A 19,190-nucleotide genomic window follows, 5' to 3' on the forward strand; every position below is an offset into this window, starting at 1 on the left:
CCTCTAAGAAGATCACTTAGCCAATAAATTGCCTTTTTTATTTGAGGATCTTTGAAGTATCCTCCCAGGAGGGACTCTCAAAGCTAGCTTTAGTTAGTAGCATTGGGTTGTTAATGGCTTCCGAATGTACCTTCCCTATTTTCTAATCTTACTGTAGCCTCTTACTTTCCCTAATTGTTTTGTTATTTTTTCACTTTGTGTTTGAAGAGCAGACTTAAAACTGTGAAAAGTGGGAGTTTTGTGCAAACACAAGGTGATATGTGACATTATTTCAGGCTTGCCATGATCTGTTCCCCGTTTGTCACACAGACTCATGTTAGTTTGTCTGCAGCATTGTGAATTTTAGGAAAAGATTTCAGTCCTGCCTGGAAATCTCTGTGCCATCAACTCATTGGACATCTGGTTTCAATTTACAATGCATCTGCCTGAGGGTACATAGCACCCCCAGAGTAAATAATAATAATAATGTTAATAATAATAATAACAATATCTATAATATAGTAATAATAGATGTAAATGAAGTACATGTTCTTGTGTTTCCAATGTGAGAGAAAACAAATTAGAAAATGAATTGCCTGGAGGTTTGCATTTACATTGCACGGATGGTTTACATTTTAAGCAACATGAAAACAGACTGCCTTCAAGGAAGACCATGAATATTTTGGGAAGATTTATTTAAACCAAAGACTTGAGGAAATGTTAAAACCAGATGAATTCTATATACAATAAAAGTGCTAGATCAAGGAATTTAGTTCAACATCAGCTGTGGGTCTGAATATATGAGTAAAATCTATATTTCAAGTCAGGGATGGGTAAATGTCTGCAACCCTACAGGAAAGCAAAATGTTTTCTGATGCTAAGTGCAGATGTTCACCTAAGAAGGTTAAAAGAAGATGGCTCAATGGAATTGCATGGGTTGGGGAATTTTTAGACTCTCCAGTATTCCCAGTTTAATCTGTCTTGGAGAAAGCAAAATCTTTCACAGAAAAATATCGATTTGAATAAAGCTTTCAAAGAAAGTGAGATGGATAAATTAGTGATGGCACCAGTGACCATTAACTCAGTCATATTTTGTAATAATAATCTTTATTTTTATTCCAAAAAAAGAGAAGCAGCTTCAAGACAGACTGCACAAGTCTGTTGACTGCATCTTTCATCCAGCTGTCAGAAGTTCGGGTTCAAGGCGCTCCTCAAAAGCAGACACAATTGCAACTTCAACCTCCAGGTCTCATCTCCTGGGCTCTGTCTACCCAGCTATTAAATATTCATTCAGGTGTATGTTTTTCTTCTTCTTGTTTTTCAAAGAGAGCTTCAGGGGGGTCTCAAGGTCTTCATGCAGACATTGATGTAGAAACCTCACAGGTAAAATTCCAAATTCACTGCAAGGCTGAGAGCAGCAGCAAGAAGCTGCAATAGGAACAATTCCAACGCTGCAGGTGACTGGAAGTCACTGGAAGGAGAACATAAAATTTGGTGAAGAACAAGTGCCTTTGGGTGTCCTGGCTTAGCTGGTTGAGCATTGCTTTAGAAGATGGTCAGGGAAAGGTGACATGAGGTGCTACTGCTCAGAACAACCCCTCTGCTGTGGGACATGAGCCAGTACATAAAATGAGACCTTAATTAGCACTGTGGTGAATGATTATGATTGTGCTTTTATGCAGCTTACACCTAGATATGTATGCATGTGAAAAGGAAGAAAAAAATACATTGCTTATTTCCACAGAAATATACTAAAGGGAAAATTTAGGAAAGGAAATCAACATGGAATGTGTTTAAAGAAATACTGACAGAACCACGGATAGTGTACACATTTCACTGCCAAATACAATTACAGAGCAGGAAAGGTACCAGGTACGAAACAGTCAAAATCCAAGTTTCAAACATGTATTCTAGCAACAAAAATTATAATTTGAAAATTAAACTTTTTTGCCAATTGAAGCAAAGAAGGAAAAGTTCCTGGAAGGTGAGAATATATGGTTCCATGTCTGAGAACCACAAGAAATTAGAAAAACAAGTAACTAGAGGCTGAAATTAATTATTTGAGTACTTTAGAACAGAAAAAGAGCACTTTGAAAAATGAAAACATGAATAAACAGAAGGGGAATGGGAACCAGAATAGCATTTAATGTTATTTACCAACAAATTGAAAGATTAATACCTACATTAGCCTGTACCTTGCACATGTCATCAGGTTTAGACAGCATCAGAGACAAAAGACCTGAAAACAGGGAGCATGAACGGTAAAAATAAAAAATAGCCATGACCCAGTCAAATATTCAACTCATTTTAGGGAAATTTAGACCAAACATTAATTCTTCTGGAAATGAAATGGGAAATAGATGTGCTCTAGGTGGATTTAGTATTTTGCCAGGTAGCTAGTTACAATGGCCAGTTTAAACACACAAAAAAAGCTCTGAAGATAATGGTGTACACCCTGAACTACTTTATCTTCAAGAAAAGCAGAGGAGGAAACAAATGCAAATAAGTGGGTGTTTTATTCCCCCGTACAAAGACATACAAGAGGAGACATGGGAAGATCAATGGATATCTGTGATACCGACTTTAAAAAGTCATCACAGGACCCAATTAAAGACATCTGTAAGTCTGGGTTGCATTTTTTTGTGTGAATGGGACCTGTGGAGGAGACAGGAGCATGGAAGAGGTTTAGAGGTCCCAGTCTCACCATGGCACAGTTCTGGAACAGAACCACAGTTGTGGTAAGGGGCTGGTGTTATGTTCATGCTGAAAACTGAAATTAGGCAGCCAAGCCCTGGCAGAGGTGTATGACAGGCTCTGGGTAGATCTCACAAAAATGAGGAAATCAGACATTATTCTGCCAGCTGAGATTCCACTTCTTTACAAAATAATTTACTTTAGAAGGTACAAATTAAACAGTGTATTCACTCCTCTGGGATCCGAATTTGCTGTAAACTTCTGAGGAAAGTAACTATGGACATAACTATGCATAGCTATAACTATGGACAGCATAGTAAAGACATCTGCTCAAATTCAATATGTAGCAGCAGTCAAAATTGTAAATTAGATGTTAGGCTGCATTAAGAACTGAATGGCTGTAACACAGGAAATATGGTACCATTTATAAATCTGTGAAACAGACCTGGAGACTCAGAGCTTTCGGTTTGTTCTCTTGATCTCAAACAAAGAAAAGAAAGAAAGAAAAACCAGAAATCTGAGGTGGCAACAAGGGGTCATAAGAGTTACAATGAGGAAACATTTAACATCGAAGTCCTTAGGAAGGAGGATTTAATTTCTAAAGAGGAAAAAATAAGCATGCAGGTAAAGGTAGAAACATATGCTGTGGTGGAAGCTGAAAGGGAAATCAGATATTCTTACATTGCTCTTTTGTACAGAACCATTTCTGGTATTTGAACAAGCACAGGTTTTTATAATTCTACTTGGTCTTGGAGATCGGCTAAAGCTGCTGACATGAGACCTGGAGTTTCAAATGCTTTTGGTCATTCAGTGTTTGCAGCAGGAGGTAATGTTTCAGGAAAACTTGGATTCTTCTCACTTTTAACACTTTTCACGTTTCTAGGGACATTTGCAAAAGGCTCATTTGTATAAGTTCAAAAACTCTCTTTAATTAAAAAGCCATCTTTGTGAATGCAAATGAATACATCAAAAACTCTCAGAAGTCCACACAACTAATAATTAATCTAGATTTCAAGGACTCTCTAACACTATTACATCATGAATACCTCCCTTATTCAAGAATGGGCATCCTTCTAGCAATTAAAAGAAAAATTTAGAAGATAATTAGACACAATTCTCATCACAATATTTTACACAGGTATATGATTTTGAAATTAGGTCAAGGGAGGGAGGGAAAATGGTGATTCATTACAGAGGCTCCAAGAAGCACAATTACCCCATCATAACTTTAAGTAATCTGTTTTTCTAAGTTGTCAGTGTAACAAATTACCATTGTTAATAAATTAGGAAGCCAGAGAACACCTTACAGTGTATGAGTAAACTAGGTGCAGTCTGACGTCTGTCTTTATCAAAAAAATTGTCAATAAAATTGTTGAAGAGTTTATATATTACAAAATCTGCAGGCTGTATATGGCTTATATACCATGGTCGTGGGCCGTACAGAAAAAAGATGATTACTCCATTAACGTTGCACTTGCACAACAGCAGTGACAGAATAAACCTGGGATGCCAAAGCAATTATGCCAAAATATATCAGCCCTTGCACTCCCTGAAATAATAGGGGAAGGGATGGATGTGATTTATTTTAATGGACCAGCAGAGATAATAAAGAATTGCTTAATGTCTTTCTTCACAGATTTAGATCTTTACGATAAGGTTTTTATGAAATGGAATATGTAACCCAAATAAAGTGAAATCAGATTTAATGACATTTCCTGTCAATAGCATAGTTTGGAGTTTTTTCCTTCATTCTGGGTGATGTTCACACAGCCTTTTTTTCATCAGTGTTAATAGCTACTGTACTTGGATGGTTCTCTGAGCAAACAACAGTTATTTTCTATAACTGATAGTATGGTCTGGTGGAAGACAATATCCAGTAGCTCACACAGGGCTCAGGAGTACTCATATCCCAATTCTGACACTGGTTTTGTTACTGATTTGCTGTTTGACCTTAGAAGTAGCACGGGAGGTAGTATTAAATAGGTGTTAGTAGTACCAAGAACACAGAGTTTCTCACAGCTTTAATTAATGTCTATGAAGAGCCTGAAAAAAGACCTCATGAAGTCTGGAAGGCTTTCTAGAGTATTTTTCCAAATAGAGTAATTTCCAAAGTATTATTGTTTAAATAGTCTGAAGCTTTAATAGCATTTCAAGAAAAGTTGAGTACACACAGATAATAAAATTTCATTTATGTTTTAATATTCAGAAATTTCAAATAAAAAGTTTCTAAGATTAATATTTTTATGAGCATCCAATCTAATGTGCTCATAAGCATATATTTACTGCATTTTGCCATTTTATCTGTAAACAGTGCATCAAAATTTTGGGGAAAAAATAATTTCCTGTTCTGTCTATACCTCTGATGGTCATGCTGCTGAGCATTCAAGAGATTTCAGCAGAAATTCAATAGGATGCTTTTTGTGTGAGCAGCTCAAAGATCAGTAGGGCAACCTAGTATGTGACAAGATGAATATTAAATCTGCTAGTGCCAAGTGTCTCATTTCCCAGCACTGATCTGAAACCGTATCTGATACTTTTCTGAAGAAATCTTTTTAAATCTCTGTTGAGATCTGGTCTGGCAGCTGCGGTCAGTGAGAACATTCCCAAGTGACTTACCAGAGCTGAGTTGGTAGTGGCAGAAGCCTCATCCTTGGAAACCTTAAAGGCTAGGTTGGACAGGGCTCTGAACAACCTGTTGGAATTACAGGTGTCTCTGCTCATAGCAGGGGGCTTGGACTAGATGACCTTTAAAGGTCTCTTCCAGCCCAAACTATTCCATGGTTCTGTTTTCAAACACTTGGCAAAGACTGGCTAATTAATATTCTGAAACCCTTGGCAGCAGAGCCATTCATGTCTTTGAAGAACTAGTGCTGTTCCCCTAAAAAGAGTTTGTAGAGTAGGAATTCTTGTGCTGCTCTAGAAATCCTTCTCTCATTCATCTCTGCCTTCTCTGATATGCCCTCCAACTGATCCCTGTCAAGTCAGAGACAAAATGTTCAACCAACCTCTGTTCCCGAGCTTCTGCTTTCGAACCAAACGTACACGATTTCTGATGGGTGCTGTTTTGCCTGCTCTTGTTTTGAGAGGTTCTCTATTGAAGACCATTAACAGTGAGGAGAATACCTTCAGAGAGTACACTGGGTGTCACAGGTGGCAGGTTCTGCTGCTCAGAACTCAGCAGGCATCCAAGCTGTCAGTCTGTATGAGCACAGAAACTGAAAAAATCAGGTAGGTTTCTGGAAGTTATCGTTGTCCATTACTTCAAATGATTAATACAAGTAGTAGTATGGAAACAAACAGCTGAAACAACAGCAAGCTTCATCCCAAACACACTCAGGTTTTATGATTTGAAGGAAAAGCAAGCATTGAAGGGGATTTCACTGACATTATTCATGAGTATTTTTGTGTCTGTTTGGGATGAAGGAAATAACAGAGCAATGGGAGAAGAGGAAAACAGCAGACTCAGAAGGATGTTAGAGTCCAGAGGGCAAGCCAACAGCGTGAGTGTTCAGGACCAGTGCTGGATCAATGAGGTGATGAAGAAGTTGGTGTTGGCTGGACAAAATGTTATTGAGGCCCGAGGTGTAACAGCTGCCCTTCATTCCAGAGAGCCGTAAAGAAGCACTTACAGTCACTTATGAAACTATAGCAGTCTCCAAATCAAAGCCAAGAAACATGTCATCACCCAAAAAGCACAGGCAAGTGCCTGGCCATTGAGGAATATTTGGTAGAGTGAGGAGAGGGAAGCAGAGGACATACAGACATGGGGCAGAAGTCCAGAAAGAGAGAGTGAGATTATTCACCAGAATTCAAGATGTGGGCTGGAGGCATGGGCAAAGGACAGATCTCCTACTATTTGATTTTTTGGGTGTTCAGGAATATTAAACTTTATCAGCCTTCAAAAGTATGCAAATTTGGATGGGAGATGCTCCCCCTGCATTCAGTTTTTCCTTCTCTCTAGAAAAATCTCTTTTTTTTGTTTTAGCCAGCTGCTTGAATCCAAAGGAGGAACCATGTGCATTATTCAGAGAAAACTCTCTGCGTGCTCATCTTTTCCATGCTCTTGATCTAACAAGGCATGCTATGAGACTGAACACAGAGGATGTAGAAATATGAATCAGCATGCTACCCCACTCTGGTATATTATAGAAGAACTGCAGAGACTCACAGTAAACTTACAGACCCACAGATAGTTATTTCACATATGTAAATCTTCTCTCTTCTTGAAAATCATGAACCTGAGCAATCTGTAGAAAGGTTCCAGTGAAGTCGGTTGCTCATTTTAGCAGGAAGCAGGATGGTCCAAATGGAAACAAAAATGTCTGTAACTAGGTTGTCCCCAAGAGATTTTCTTCCTGCAAGTACAGAGGCAGAGGGAAAGCCTGTAGAAGGCATTGCAGTAATGAAAATCTCATGTCCCTGTTGCTCCTCTGTGCTCCACTCCAGCATCTCAACCTGTGACATAAAAGATTTCATTATCAAAAACTTTAGCTATCTTTCTTTATTTTTTCCTAGGAGTCTGAGAAAGTTTTCTGGTAACTTTTGAACAGAGTTTTGCGGGATTTGGATCAGGCACTCAGGGAGAGGACTGAGGAGAAAATCTTGGTGGTTTCAGTGTAAAAGTATGAGGGTGGTAGTCAGAACAGCCAGGAAATGAAATGGGGTAATGATGCACCTAATAACTTACTGAAAATTCTGCAACAGGGAATAGAGCCAAAATCTCAGTAGAGATGTGAGTCCTTATTTCAAAACAGAGCAAGAAGCCTCTTGGCATACTTCCCAAAAGCAAGGTGTGCAGCTGAAAGGATTATTTCCAAACAATTCCATTCCAGAAGTACAGATTGAACGGAGATTATCACGGCTACCCCCAGGGCATGACTAACCAGGACTGGTGAGGTAGATCAAGCTGGTGAACTCTCTAAAGACTGACATTTCAATAACATATTGTGTGATAAGGGCCAGATCCTCAGCTGATGTTGGCAAGGGCAGCGCTGAAGACATCAGTGGAGTTGTATCATTTTATGCCATGGGAGAACCTGGCCTGTGGAATGCACACAGAGATGATTCATGGTTTAATACCAGGTAACACAAGGCTCTGTCAGAAAGACTTTAAACTAATAAACTGTGATAATCTAATCTTGTTATCTCAAATGCAAACCACAAAAGCTCAGATTAAGTCAGTATGGGCTATATCTTCCCAGCCCTTTAGGAGGAAAAAGGCATTAATTTACCACCTGGTTACAAGGTGAGGGTCACACAGAAAGAACAAAAGTCTCTCAATATATACAAATTTTGTAATCTAGAAGTTTGGAATAATGACTTGACTGTCAAGAACTATCTGTAGGAAAGTTATAATCAGGGGATATGAAGAAATAGTCATTATTCCTCAGCTCAGAAAGTTTACAGGGTTTGCAAAATAGGATAGAAGTTTTGCCGAAATATTGCTATTGTTCAGGCTCTGATACACTGACATTTCTAATATTGCTTCATTCACTTTTTCATTTTACATCTATTTGTACAAGCTTGGAAGTCAATGCCACAAGTCAGTCTGTACTTATTTGGGTGCAACCAAAATCCCGGGATACTTGACCTCTTCCTTTTGTGTAATCCTATATTGCACAGGAATCCCTGTCCTCCCAACTTCAGTAACTAAAATTTGGGGTGTCTTTCCCAACTTATTAGCTTTCTCAGACTATTACTTCTCAGATATATCTCAGATAGGGGAAGATTATCTTTCTTTATTGTGAGAGTAATTTTTTTGGAAGTCAATCCTAACTCAGTTGTTGGTGGAAAGATTTCTGTTTCGAAGACCATTTGAACAGATTATTAAAATATATTATTTCAAATTCTTTCTGATAAACCCTTAAATGAGCAAGATAATAGGCATAAAATTGATAAAAGATATCTGGGAACAGGAGTAAAATAAGATATTCTGCAGATGGCTAACAGAAGGCAACGGGATAGTAGGGAGGTGTAGGTTTTGCTTAGACATTGCGAAAAACTTTTTTAATTTTTAACTAAGATTAAAATAATTTAAAAATCACTCCTCTGTTATTTTGGACTTATCTATAACCAAGTGTGTAAAAATTCAAAGTAACTGCATATGACAATGGCTGTTGATGAGGCTTTTAGGCAGATGCCATATTCCACTGAAGCTAATGAGCGCCCTTTGCTTGATCTCATTTGGCTTTGGGATGCTCCACTTACCTTTTAATCAAAATCTTGCAGTCATAATTGAGCTGTCTTGGTATTGGAAGTATTAAAGGTGTGTCAAGACACTCTCTTACTAATCCAGGAAGGGACAGTCTTTCCTGAATCCCAGAGACACTTAATGGTTTATGGGACATGATTTTACTCTAGGTGTCATCTTTTAAATAGCAAGTAAAATTAAGGTCTGGCCATTTGTGATTATAAAAGATCATTAATTTCATTAAGAATTGAGGTGCTCAATTCCCTTGCATCTAATTGAATTGTGCTTAAGCTACATTTCTTTGTTTTTCTATTATTTCCTGCAAAAGAGTGATTTGTTCTGATATTTAACCTGGAGTTTAAATGATGGGACATGATATCTGTAAAATGGACAACCTTAAGCCCACATACACATCTTTGACAGCACTTAATTATAGTGTTTCTTTGATATCCCTTTTTTGTTCCTTGTGATTGTACTGGCTTAATAATGCATCCATGATATAGGATATATTATGTATATGCACTTACATCCCTATATAACATAAAATTCATCATATGTTCATCATTCATTAAGAATTAGGCAAGATAACCAGTGTGGGAACAGTCTTTGCTCCTCACATAGAAAGATGCATCTGTTTTGTTCTTTGAAAATCCTGATAATCAACATCTGAACTGAAACAAATAGGCCCCAAGTTAAGGGACACCAAACTGTCAAAAAATTTCTCAGCAAATATTTGTGAGTGTCTAAGTAAGGAATAAAATTGTTCATAAATAACTGATAATTGTAAATAATTATTTTTATATGCTATTTCAGCTTCAATAATAATGAAAAAATATTTTTTAGGCACATGAGAAAACTGTTGTGAAAGATTTTTCTTAAATAACTACTACATCTAGGAAGAAGCACGTATTCAAATGTGTTCAATTTTTGAACATGTAACCTTTGTGTCAGTGAATGCAGTGATACAGAATGGAGTGATGCAGCAACCCCAGCTCCTGTGAGCCAAAGGGATCCCTTGCATGAGTGAGGACTGCTCCTTCAGGCCCTCAGTGCCACAGTTTAGTAACCTGAGTCCTTTACATTGTATCCAGGGAAGTGTAGAGTATGTGCAGGTGTGCTCCTACAGGGTGAAAAAAGCAGGAAAAGTCCTGACAAGGTGAAATCAGAGATAAAATTGGGAGTTCTCTTCTGATTTGTGCAGTCATTAGATATCTTAATTTTATCATGGAATATGCAAGCATACACTGTTTTTAATTGCAGATTAACTGACTGCCCTGTCTTTGATTTTGACTTTTAAAAAGTGGACGAAAAGTATATGCTATTATCCACAGAATCAGCAAAAATATTTAGACTTTAGGTTGAATTCTGGATTGTTATGTGTAGAGATAATTTTTTTCTGTGGTTACCAAGAACTCTTCTGCATTTAAGTGATTAAATCACTCACAATCAATTTGTTATCCAAATTTTGAGCTCCTTCCTCAATACAGACTCTAAGGAGTCAAGATGAGTTTGGATTTAATGATAACTGAATAAAGGCAGGGCACACAAAATTCATCATAGGATTTGTTCTTGTTTGAGGAAATGCACATCTTACTCAAGGATTTCTCCTCAAAGGAATATCGATTGCCAGTGACATTCTTAAAAGCGTTAGTCAGAAAGAGAGGAGTTTTTGCTATGATTTTCTAAATAAATATCTGGTTTACTTCAAATGCCTGACACCAAGATGGAGATGGTTATAATAAAAAATAGATCTTAGAGAGTGGACTGCAAGATGCCTGTTTGTAGTGTTTATAAGCGTATTTGATTTCACACTGCTCTTTTCCTTAAGCTATATCATGAACAGCTTAACTGCCTGCGATGATGAGTTCCTCTCAAAGCTCTCTGCTGGATTCCAGCAAGTCCAGTACTTGGTGCAGTTGCCTCTGTTCACCCACACTGCTCAGGCAGCTGTTTCTCCAGTGTGTGACTTGGTTGCCACAAGGCTGCACTACCTCTCCTAACCATCTTGCTTCTTTTAAAACAATTAATAATGTATTTCTAAGTATCTCATTAAGTTGCACTTCTGCAAGGTTTACAGGTTCAGATTCCTGTGAGACTTCACATGAAACTTCATCTTCCTCAAATATTCCATTTCCATGCCTGTTTGGATTGTGTCAGTGCTCTGGTAGTATTCATAAGCAAATATGATTGTAATTTAGGCCTCCTCTTGTCAATGATGCATGAGAGATTTACAAGCATTAATACGAGTTAGGATGTAAATCCCTCGCTCAACAATAGCAGAGAATAACCCCCTTCATATAGATTCTGACGACCTATGAACCAAGGGTCAAGTAGGCCATGCCACAAATTATCTGACAGCAACAGATGCCAAAGTCTTGGGAGGAGAAAAAAATAATAAAAAAATGAGGACTAGCAAATGCTCATTTTCACAAAGAAATGGTTCATTTTCACAAAGAAAAAGCAATTGCAGCTATTCCTATAACTTCATGCATCAGCCACTGACATAGCCACAAATTATAAGAAGCAAAACAAAGATTCCTCCTTGCCTGGCAGCAAACTTCCTTCTTTCTCCAAAAATATACAAAAGCAGCTCCAAAATAAATAGTCATCACAATTAATTACCTACCCGAACTGAGGGCTGTGCAATAAATCTTTAAAGTTTTCAAGTGTGCTTCCAGTATAAGGGAATGTTTGGAGAGTCAAGCAGCAGAAACCACAAAGTATGTCAATTCTGAGAATAAATGATGTTTTCATAACTCTGAGATAATCAGATTAGTTCTCCACTCCTTTGCCTCAAGTTTTATACCTGCCTAACTCCATTGATTTCAGTAAGGGTTTAATCTATGCCACATCAGGTCTGTATCAGTCCTACATCAATTGTAAATTGATTTACACCAGTTGTAAGTTAGAGGAGGAACACACTCAGTTAGTTCACAGGCCTTATGGTTTGTCCTCACACCTGCCTTTGCAGTTTATGCTGAAATCTCGTGCTATTACTTTTGGCTGTTGTAGGTTTTTCTGTGGTCCCATAGGTGTGTGAGGTCCTATGCATGCAGGGAAGAGGTACAGCTCTGAACCAGGGGACTGCAGAAAACTTCAGCTTTTATTTTCTAATCTCATTAAAGGCACTTCCATTTTTTTTTTAACTGGACACTTGTTTTGCCCAGGTAGTGATGAAAGTCCCAAATCTTGCATCAATTTTTGCACTTGTGAAATCTGTCTGTGGAAACAGCACTTGACATGATAGGAAGCCCAAGCAGAAGTCCTGGTGGAATTAGGGCTGTGTTAAGGATGGAAAGGAAAAGAAGCATAAGTATCATTTCCAAAGCAAAGATTTTACAAATTAGCACCCTCACTTGTGTGAGGAATGTCCCCAGAATCTGCATTTTGCTCGATATAACAGTAATAGTTTCAGGTTTTAATTAAGTGAAACGACTTTGAATTACCTGGGTGGACCAGGCCCATCATTAGCAGATTCATCAATTCACACTAAGGATACCTCAAAACAGAGCATAAGAAACCTCAGGATTCATATCTATTCTATCATTTGCTGAAAATCTGAACATTAATGAAAGCATGAGCAGCATGAGAAGATATTGAAAAGACACAAGGGGTTGTGGGTCATCATTTTTTTGAAGATGATTCATTTGGCAAAGACTTTCTGTGAAATTGCAAGTGGCGAAGGAGGGTCCAGCTCCTGAGATGCCAGATGACCAGTGAAACTCAGTAGCATTTGTCACTGGCGTCTAAACCCTTTTCTTTGTGTTGCAATCCCCTGTGGAGTGACTTTGGATAATATGACCCCACTGGATGTGCCTTCCTCTCAATCTCCAAGTCTAAAATTCTATTAACTCAGATTTGACTCTGAGTCTGTTTTGTCAACCCCAGAACAAACACCTTTGTTTCATGCTATGTTAAATGCAGTGTTAATTAAAAGATCGTAATCATTGCTCCTGTTCCCCCATGAAACCCTGAGAAGAGAAAAGGTGATCTGTGCCTGCCCTCTGTGTAATTTATGCCTGTAACTGAGGGGATACCTATCTTGCCTGGGTATTGCTCAGAATCACGAGCAGGGCAGAGACACCAGCCTGGGGTGGGGCAGACGCATAAACCAAAGGGCAGAATGCACTGTAGGGAATAACAGGGGCCAAAGCAACAGGGATACAGGAGCAAACACTGCATGATGAAAAACCATTTGTGAGGTTTTAAAGTAAAAATGAGTGCATCTCGTTAAATCTGTTTGCAGACATCTATACAACAACTGAAGATGTCATATCCCATTTCATTTCAGCCTTTTTGTTCTCGCGGCTGCCATCAGCCTTGTTTTCCCTGCAGACGCTCTTGCAAGCAAGATGTCAGATCTCGAGGGGATTTCTGTTTTAGAACAAAAAATTGCAAATAAATGGAGGACTGTAAAATGTTTCAGTGGAAGGGAAATTAATAAATTACTGAGGCTCTGACCTGCTACTGTTTTTTGTTTGTATTTGTTCAGAGATTAGCGGCAGGGGAAGCTGGAAATTATTCTGCACAGGCATTATATTTCATGCAAGATAACACACATTTAAAATTATGCCATCATCTTTCTTGTACTAATGTGAGGTTAATTGAAAGGCCCATTTTTTTTCTTCTAGTTTTGAAGGGGATGGATAAAATCTGCACTGGGTCCACGGTGTTGCTGGAAACTTGAATTGAGTTCGTAAGTCCTGTGGTTGCCCTGGAAAACATGACAGTGGCCCATTTGTACCTGAACCAACAGCAGGCTTTTTTTGTGGCAGGAGAAGGTCTCCAGGCTGGAAGAGCCTTTACAGAGGTGTTTCATATGCTGTGCATATTTACAGATACCGTGGAGAACGCAGCAGGAGCAGCCAGTGAATCACCACCAGGTTTATGTGCAGTAACACAGATGTTGAAATGCTGCTGGCCATGTTCACTTAGCCAATTTGGGTACAACCTGAAAAGATATTGCTTCCATACAGTTTTGCAGAAACAGACATTTGGTTGCACAGGCTTAATGTTTTTGACTCTCCCAGCATTTTATTGAATGAGGAGTGTGAACATGAGTCTGATTCCCTCTTTATTTTCAAGGGAGGGAAAAAATATATGTTGTTAAAACTGTTTAGAAGTTCCACTCCAAAGCAAACCCATTGGTATCAACCCATTTGAAAGGATGAGTAAAAACACCCATTTTGAACAATTGAGAGGATTCCACGAATTGCATGTATGCCTCATCCGACACAAACACTTCTTTTTCCTGGAATAATACCCACTGAATTCTGTAGAATTTGAAGCAAACCTTCTATTCAATACAGCAGCACCATGAGTCAGGACACCATGCATTTCCAATGACCTATGAAATGTATACTGGCAATAGAGACTAAAAAATTGGATAGCAAAGAAGAATATGCCAGTCAGTGCCAGTTTTTTGGAGTACTGGTCAGAAGTGAGCCAGCCTGGAGTTGTCATCTAAATACCTGTACACATGAATAATTAGATAGGTATATGAGTGTATATTTATATATTGATGTGGTTTAACCCCAGCCAGCAACTAAGCACCACACAGCTGCTTGCTCACTCACCCCCCACAGCAAGATGGAGGAGAGAATAACTTGGTATAGCCACTGCTCAGCAATGAAATATCAGTGTGTTATCAACATTATTCTCATACTAAATCCAAAACACAGCCCTACAGCAGCTGCTAGGAAGAAAATTAACTTTATCTCAGACAAAACCAGGACAACATATATATATATATATATATGCATATATCTATGCATGCATAGATATATGTGACACCCAGCATATATATCTATGCATGCATATAAATTAATTTACGTGTATTTATATGAAAGAAAAAAAATATATTGAAAGGGAAATCGAAGTAACCTTTATGCTAATTTGTAATTAAGGAGAGTCTAGGAAAAACAAATCTAGTTGAAAGTAGTAAGGTAGTAGCAAACCTTGCATGGATACCCTTTTCCATGTATTTCAAATAATTTCTTGGACATCTCATTGGCCATCATTATTTACATGGAGCTTTCAGTAACAATAACTATTGCACCTACCTACAAGTGTGAGACCTACTTGCAACACTTCAAGTGATGATTAATTTTGCTCATATTTGTAACCTTTCACTTTACAGCTTTGACATTTCATAAGATAAAGTGGAAGGTGTTTATTGCTTAGTGAGTCTTGTTAAATGGATTAAAATGTGAAGTAAAGGCTTAAGTCCTTTCATGTAGCATAGATTAAGTTTAGATTGTGTTAGATTCTGTACACCTAAATCTGTTATACATACAGAAAAATACATATATCTATAGAGAAGCAAAACTTTCTGTCAGTGAAAAGCCTGCCAGAAACAAGTCAGTTCAGGCAAAGATACAAGTGCCTACTTTGCCTAGGAGAAATATTCTTGTCACATAAAAATCCCACCATTAATCAAAAATCACATTATAGCTTCTGGAATGAAGTTTCCTTTACTACTCTTTAATAATAAGTCTAAGATAAGATAAAATTGGTAATTGTACCTTCTCTTCTGATAGAAGATAATACTAAAGTGGTATAGAAATTTGAGTTACAAGAATATATTCACCCTGCTAATAGGCTTCCATTATGTGGTCTTTACTGATTTATTCATTACACATTTTCCCCACATATAGAAAAATTTAATTGAAAGTTACTTATTACATTGTTACAAAATGTTAACTAGAAAGTTTTCTTTAATCAAATGATCATTAATGCTGGGAGAACTGGTTTATTTCAATAGTGCATTTATCAGGAGCAAGAATAACACAGGCATTGCCAACAATGATTTCACAGCACTGTTTGTTATGTGAGCACTTTCAGGGACTAAACAGATGCTTTTGCATCTTGCTGGGATAGTATAATACTTTATTTATATTTATGACTTTTCATGATCAAAGTTCTAATGACATGTGAAATGCAGAAAGGTATATAATATTGTGCCTTATCAAAGGAATGACATTACCAAGGATGCTAAGAGCTTGTAAAGTCAGATTCTGCCTCGTGCATGTCCCACAGAAGCAGGTGGAAGACAAGTGTTCACACTGTCTCAGTGTGAACAGCTCGAAGCTGTAGCTGTATCTAAGTCACTTTTGCATAATTTGCCTTCCCTGAGGTGAGTTTTATACCTGTCTGGTATTACTGTAACCCCCAGCAATAACATCACCCTTACCCTTGGGAAATCTAAGGGCTCTTCTAACTGGAGCAATGTCCCTTTTCCCGAAGTCTTATGCAAACAGAAAACTAAAAGAAATCTTTTGCCCTGTGGAGGTGGAGGATAAGGCACAAGAGATATTCCCAAGTGGACACACTAAAGCAAAGGAAAATCTCCAAGCAGGCAATGGTGTAAGTGCACACGGCAGAGATTCCAATCCTGTCCTATCCAGCATCTTTTTGAATGAATTTTAGCGTATAACTGGATATATAAAATCTAACATAAAGCATGTAGGATCATCCCATTGCACACCGGATTTAATTCTCTGCAGCCAGTCCAGCACCCAATGGTTCCCACAGCATCCAAAGAAGATAAGTACAAACCTGCCTTCTTGCGTAGTCATTACAGACAGACACAGCCCACCCACAGGGTAGATCCAGGCACCCTCCTTGACCTTTTAAGACATGTTTGCAAATATTTCCTGTGTTTGACAATAACCATAACTATGCTGTAAACATCTCTTTTATTTGTGATTGTACGCTGCTCAAAAACTGCAGAAAACTGAGTCGTTAGGTACATTCATAAACTCCATGTCTGGCAGAACCACAATCTGACTCAGACTCAAGTGTCAGGGTTTGTTTCTGTGGTAAATTTGGTGAAAATCGCAGAAGCAGAGTAGCTACTGGAAGAAACACCCTGGCCAACTAAGGCACAAAAGTAAATGAGAAAAATTCTACCTTCAAGTTCAGAGACATTGACCCACATGCTAATTTGAATTAGAGACCTCATGTCCCTTGTTACCTCATATCAACCCTGAGATGAAGACACTGCTGCCCTTTAGTCTCTGGTAACCATTCTGGGACCACAAAACCAGTGATTTAGAAGATATGTATGATATAATTACATGGTCACATGCATTGAAATCTCCAAGCAATTTGCCATGGCCTATGAAAGTCTGGGTCACTTCCAGTTCCAGCTGTAGCTGAGTGAATGTTCATTGACAGCGCAAAATTCCTGTGCAAACCTCACAAAATGCTCTTTCACTGTGACATGGGCACAGTGGTGCCCTTCATCGCTGCTGCAGGTTCCATCCCAGTAGCCACATTAAACTGCCCCCACACCCTCTTCCCAACCCCACGGGAACATGAGCAATCCCAGAAAGGATATAGTAAAACTGCACTAACACAAGCTGGTTACTTACTTGGCTTTCCTTAATTTGCTGGTTTCCTTCGAGAGCTCCTTGCAGTAAACAAACCTGAATGGTGGTTATTTCTGAAGCTGCTCATACCCTGTGTGACTTGGCCTCTAGCCTGGAGCTCTGCTTTGCAACCAGCCTAAGGAATTATATAAGAAAACCACACACGCTCAGTGATGTTATGCAATATCTGCAGAGGGTTATAATTGTTTGGAGAAGCCAAATTCAGAATTGATGAGTAAGCATTGCTGGGGAGGCAAAGCCTTGCTCTGAGTTACACCCATGCATAGCCAGCAAGCCGAGTTGCTTGCAAGTCACATTTATAATGGTACCCCTTCAGAGCAGAAGTTAGCCTAGGGAGCCTAAGTTGGAGTAATTTAAAAGTCTTTCCCACCCCTCAAAGCCAAATTCTTCCTTTCCTTAGACCTCTGCTGATGTCAATAGATTTGCTGAGACTGTAAATCAGGCCAGAAGTTGGCCCTCGTTTGGTCCAATTACCCCATAATAAACTCCCTGAGGACTACTGTACTGATGTGTGATTTGTATCCTCTCTCCTCTGAAATGGTATATTTATGTTTATAGATTGAGTTAGCAGTTCTAAGGGAGGGGAAAGGCTGCCTGAATCATTTACAAATGGGAAAATCCATATATTTGAAACTTGGTATGAAATATTTGCTTTTGGGCTGTAACCTTGTGTACTACTAAACTGCTGTCTAAGGTAAATATTTACAGCCAAGTCGCAACAAGTCCTAAGACTATGTGATTTTCTGTGTGAAAACACTGACACATAAGGGTGCGACTTTCTCCCAGTAAAACACAGAGTTAATTGTAGGTCTTGTAAGCCTTATCAAGCATAATCTTGAAATTAATTTTTAAGTGCTTGCTAATGATTTTTAAGCACGTATCAAGCAGCTGGTTTTGTGTCTGATTCCCAAGTTCTTAAGCAGACAACTGTTTTCCTTTTAGTGACTTTGTCAGGCTTAACTTGGGATTAATTTGACTGCAGGTGTCAGATAAGCACAGTATTTTAGCAGCACTACCGAGAACCATGTGGACAAAATGCAGAAGCATGAAAGCACTTTGGTCAAAACTCTGAAAGATTGATGGAAATGAGTTATGCCGCTTAAATATCTTTGTCTGCCCAGAAATGCTAAACTTGCAAGAGGGGTGTAAGGTATGCTGCAGCTAGAGTTTTGCCACGTTCCCTGTTAGCATAGATAACTGGTGAGGCTTTTTTTAGTCGCAATTTCTCTGTCGACATAAAATCTAGCAAGCGAGCTTCATAAATCATGCAGTGACAGCTAGCGTGGTTGGCCAGTGCTAAACACAACTGGACTCTTCTTTTTAAGCCTTTGCTTCTTAGGTCGCCTGCGTCAGCAGTACTCTTCAACAAACATCTGCAGTTCATCTTATCGTTTGAAGAAATATATGAGTTTCTCCATCAGGGTGGTTTTTTAGCTTCAGCTTCTTGATTTGTTTGAACACCATCTGCTACATATAAAATGCAGAGAATTTGTGAAATGCACATGCAGTGAGAAAACTTTAATTGTATTAACCTTTCTCTTTTTGATCAAGATAACTTCTTGCCTTCATCATCTCCTGATATGTCAAGTAAGCAAATAGATGTGTCTAAAGTAATGCCCAGATATTTTCTTTAAGATCTTCTATCTCTATAATACACAAATAGCTTGGGCACAAAACCAGAGCCTATCCCTTCCAGCATTTAAGAGTTATTGTAATACAGTTCAAGTTACACATCCAAAAAGAGTTTAGCAGGAATTAATCTCTCTTACAGATTTGCTCTCATCACTCTGCACCTACGCATGTATTATTTGCATTGGGGGGGGGAAAAAAAAAAAAAAGGAAAAAAAAAGTTAATTGTTCCTTGAATTAATCACCAGAAGACAAATAACTCTGTCGATGGCTGCAGCTCGCTGTCAGCAGCCCGGGCTGAGCTG

General features: G+C 38.5%; 1 long non-coding RNA gene across 2 annotated transcripts; it reads right to left on the minus strand.

The window, feature by feature from the left end:
• Nucleotides 1-1,134: 1,134 nt before the first annotated feature.
• LOC120410338 lies at nt 1,135-18,802 on the minus strand. 2 transcript variants are annotated; one of them, XR_005602421.1, is made up of 5 exons: nt 17,239-18,802; nt 6,853-7,128; nt 5,679-5,871; nt 2,163-2,218; nt 1,135-1,450 (listed from the first exon to the last, which is right to left on the minus strand). It is a non-coding gene; the product is annotated as an uncharacterized LOC120410338 (long non-coding RNA). The 2 variants fall into 2 exon arrangements; XR_005602420.1 differs by having other exon boundaries at nt 6,842-7,128.
• Nucleotides 18,803-19,190: the final 388 nt, after the last annotated feature.

This window comes from Corvus cornix, chromosome 7 (assembly GCF_000738735.6).
Source record: "Corvus cornix cornix isolate S_Up_H32 chromosome 7, ASM73873v5, whole genome shotgun sequence".
NCBI classification, from domain to species: domain Eukaryota; kingdom Metazoa; phylum Chordata; class Aves; order Passeriformes; family Corvidae; genus Corvus; species Corvus cornix.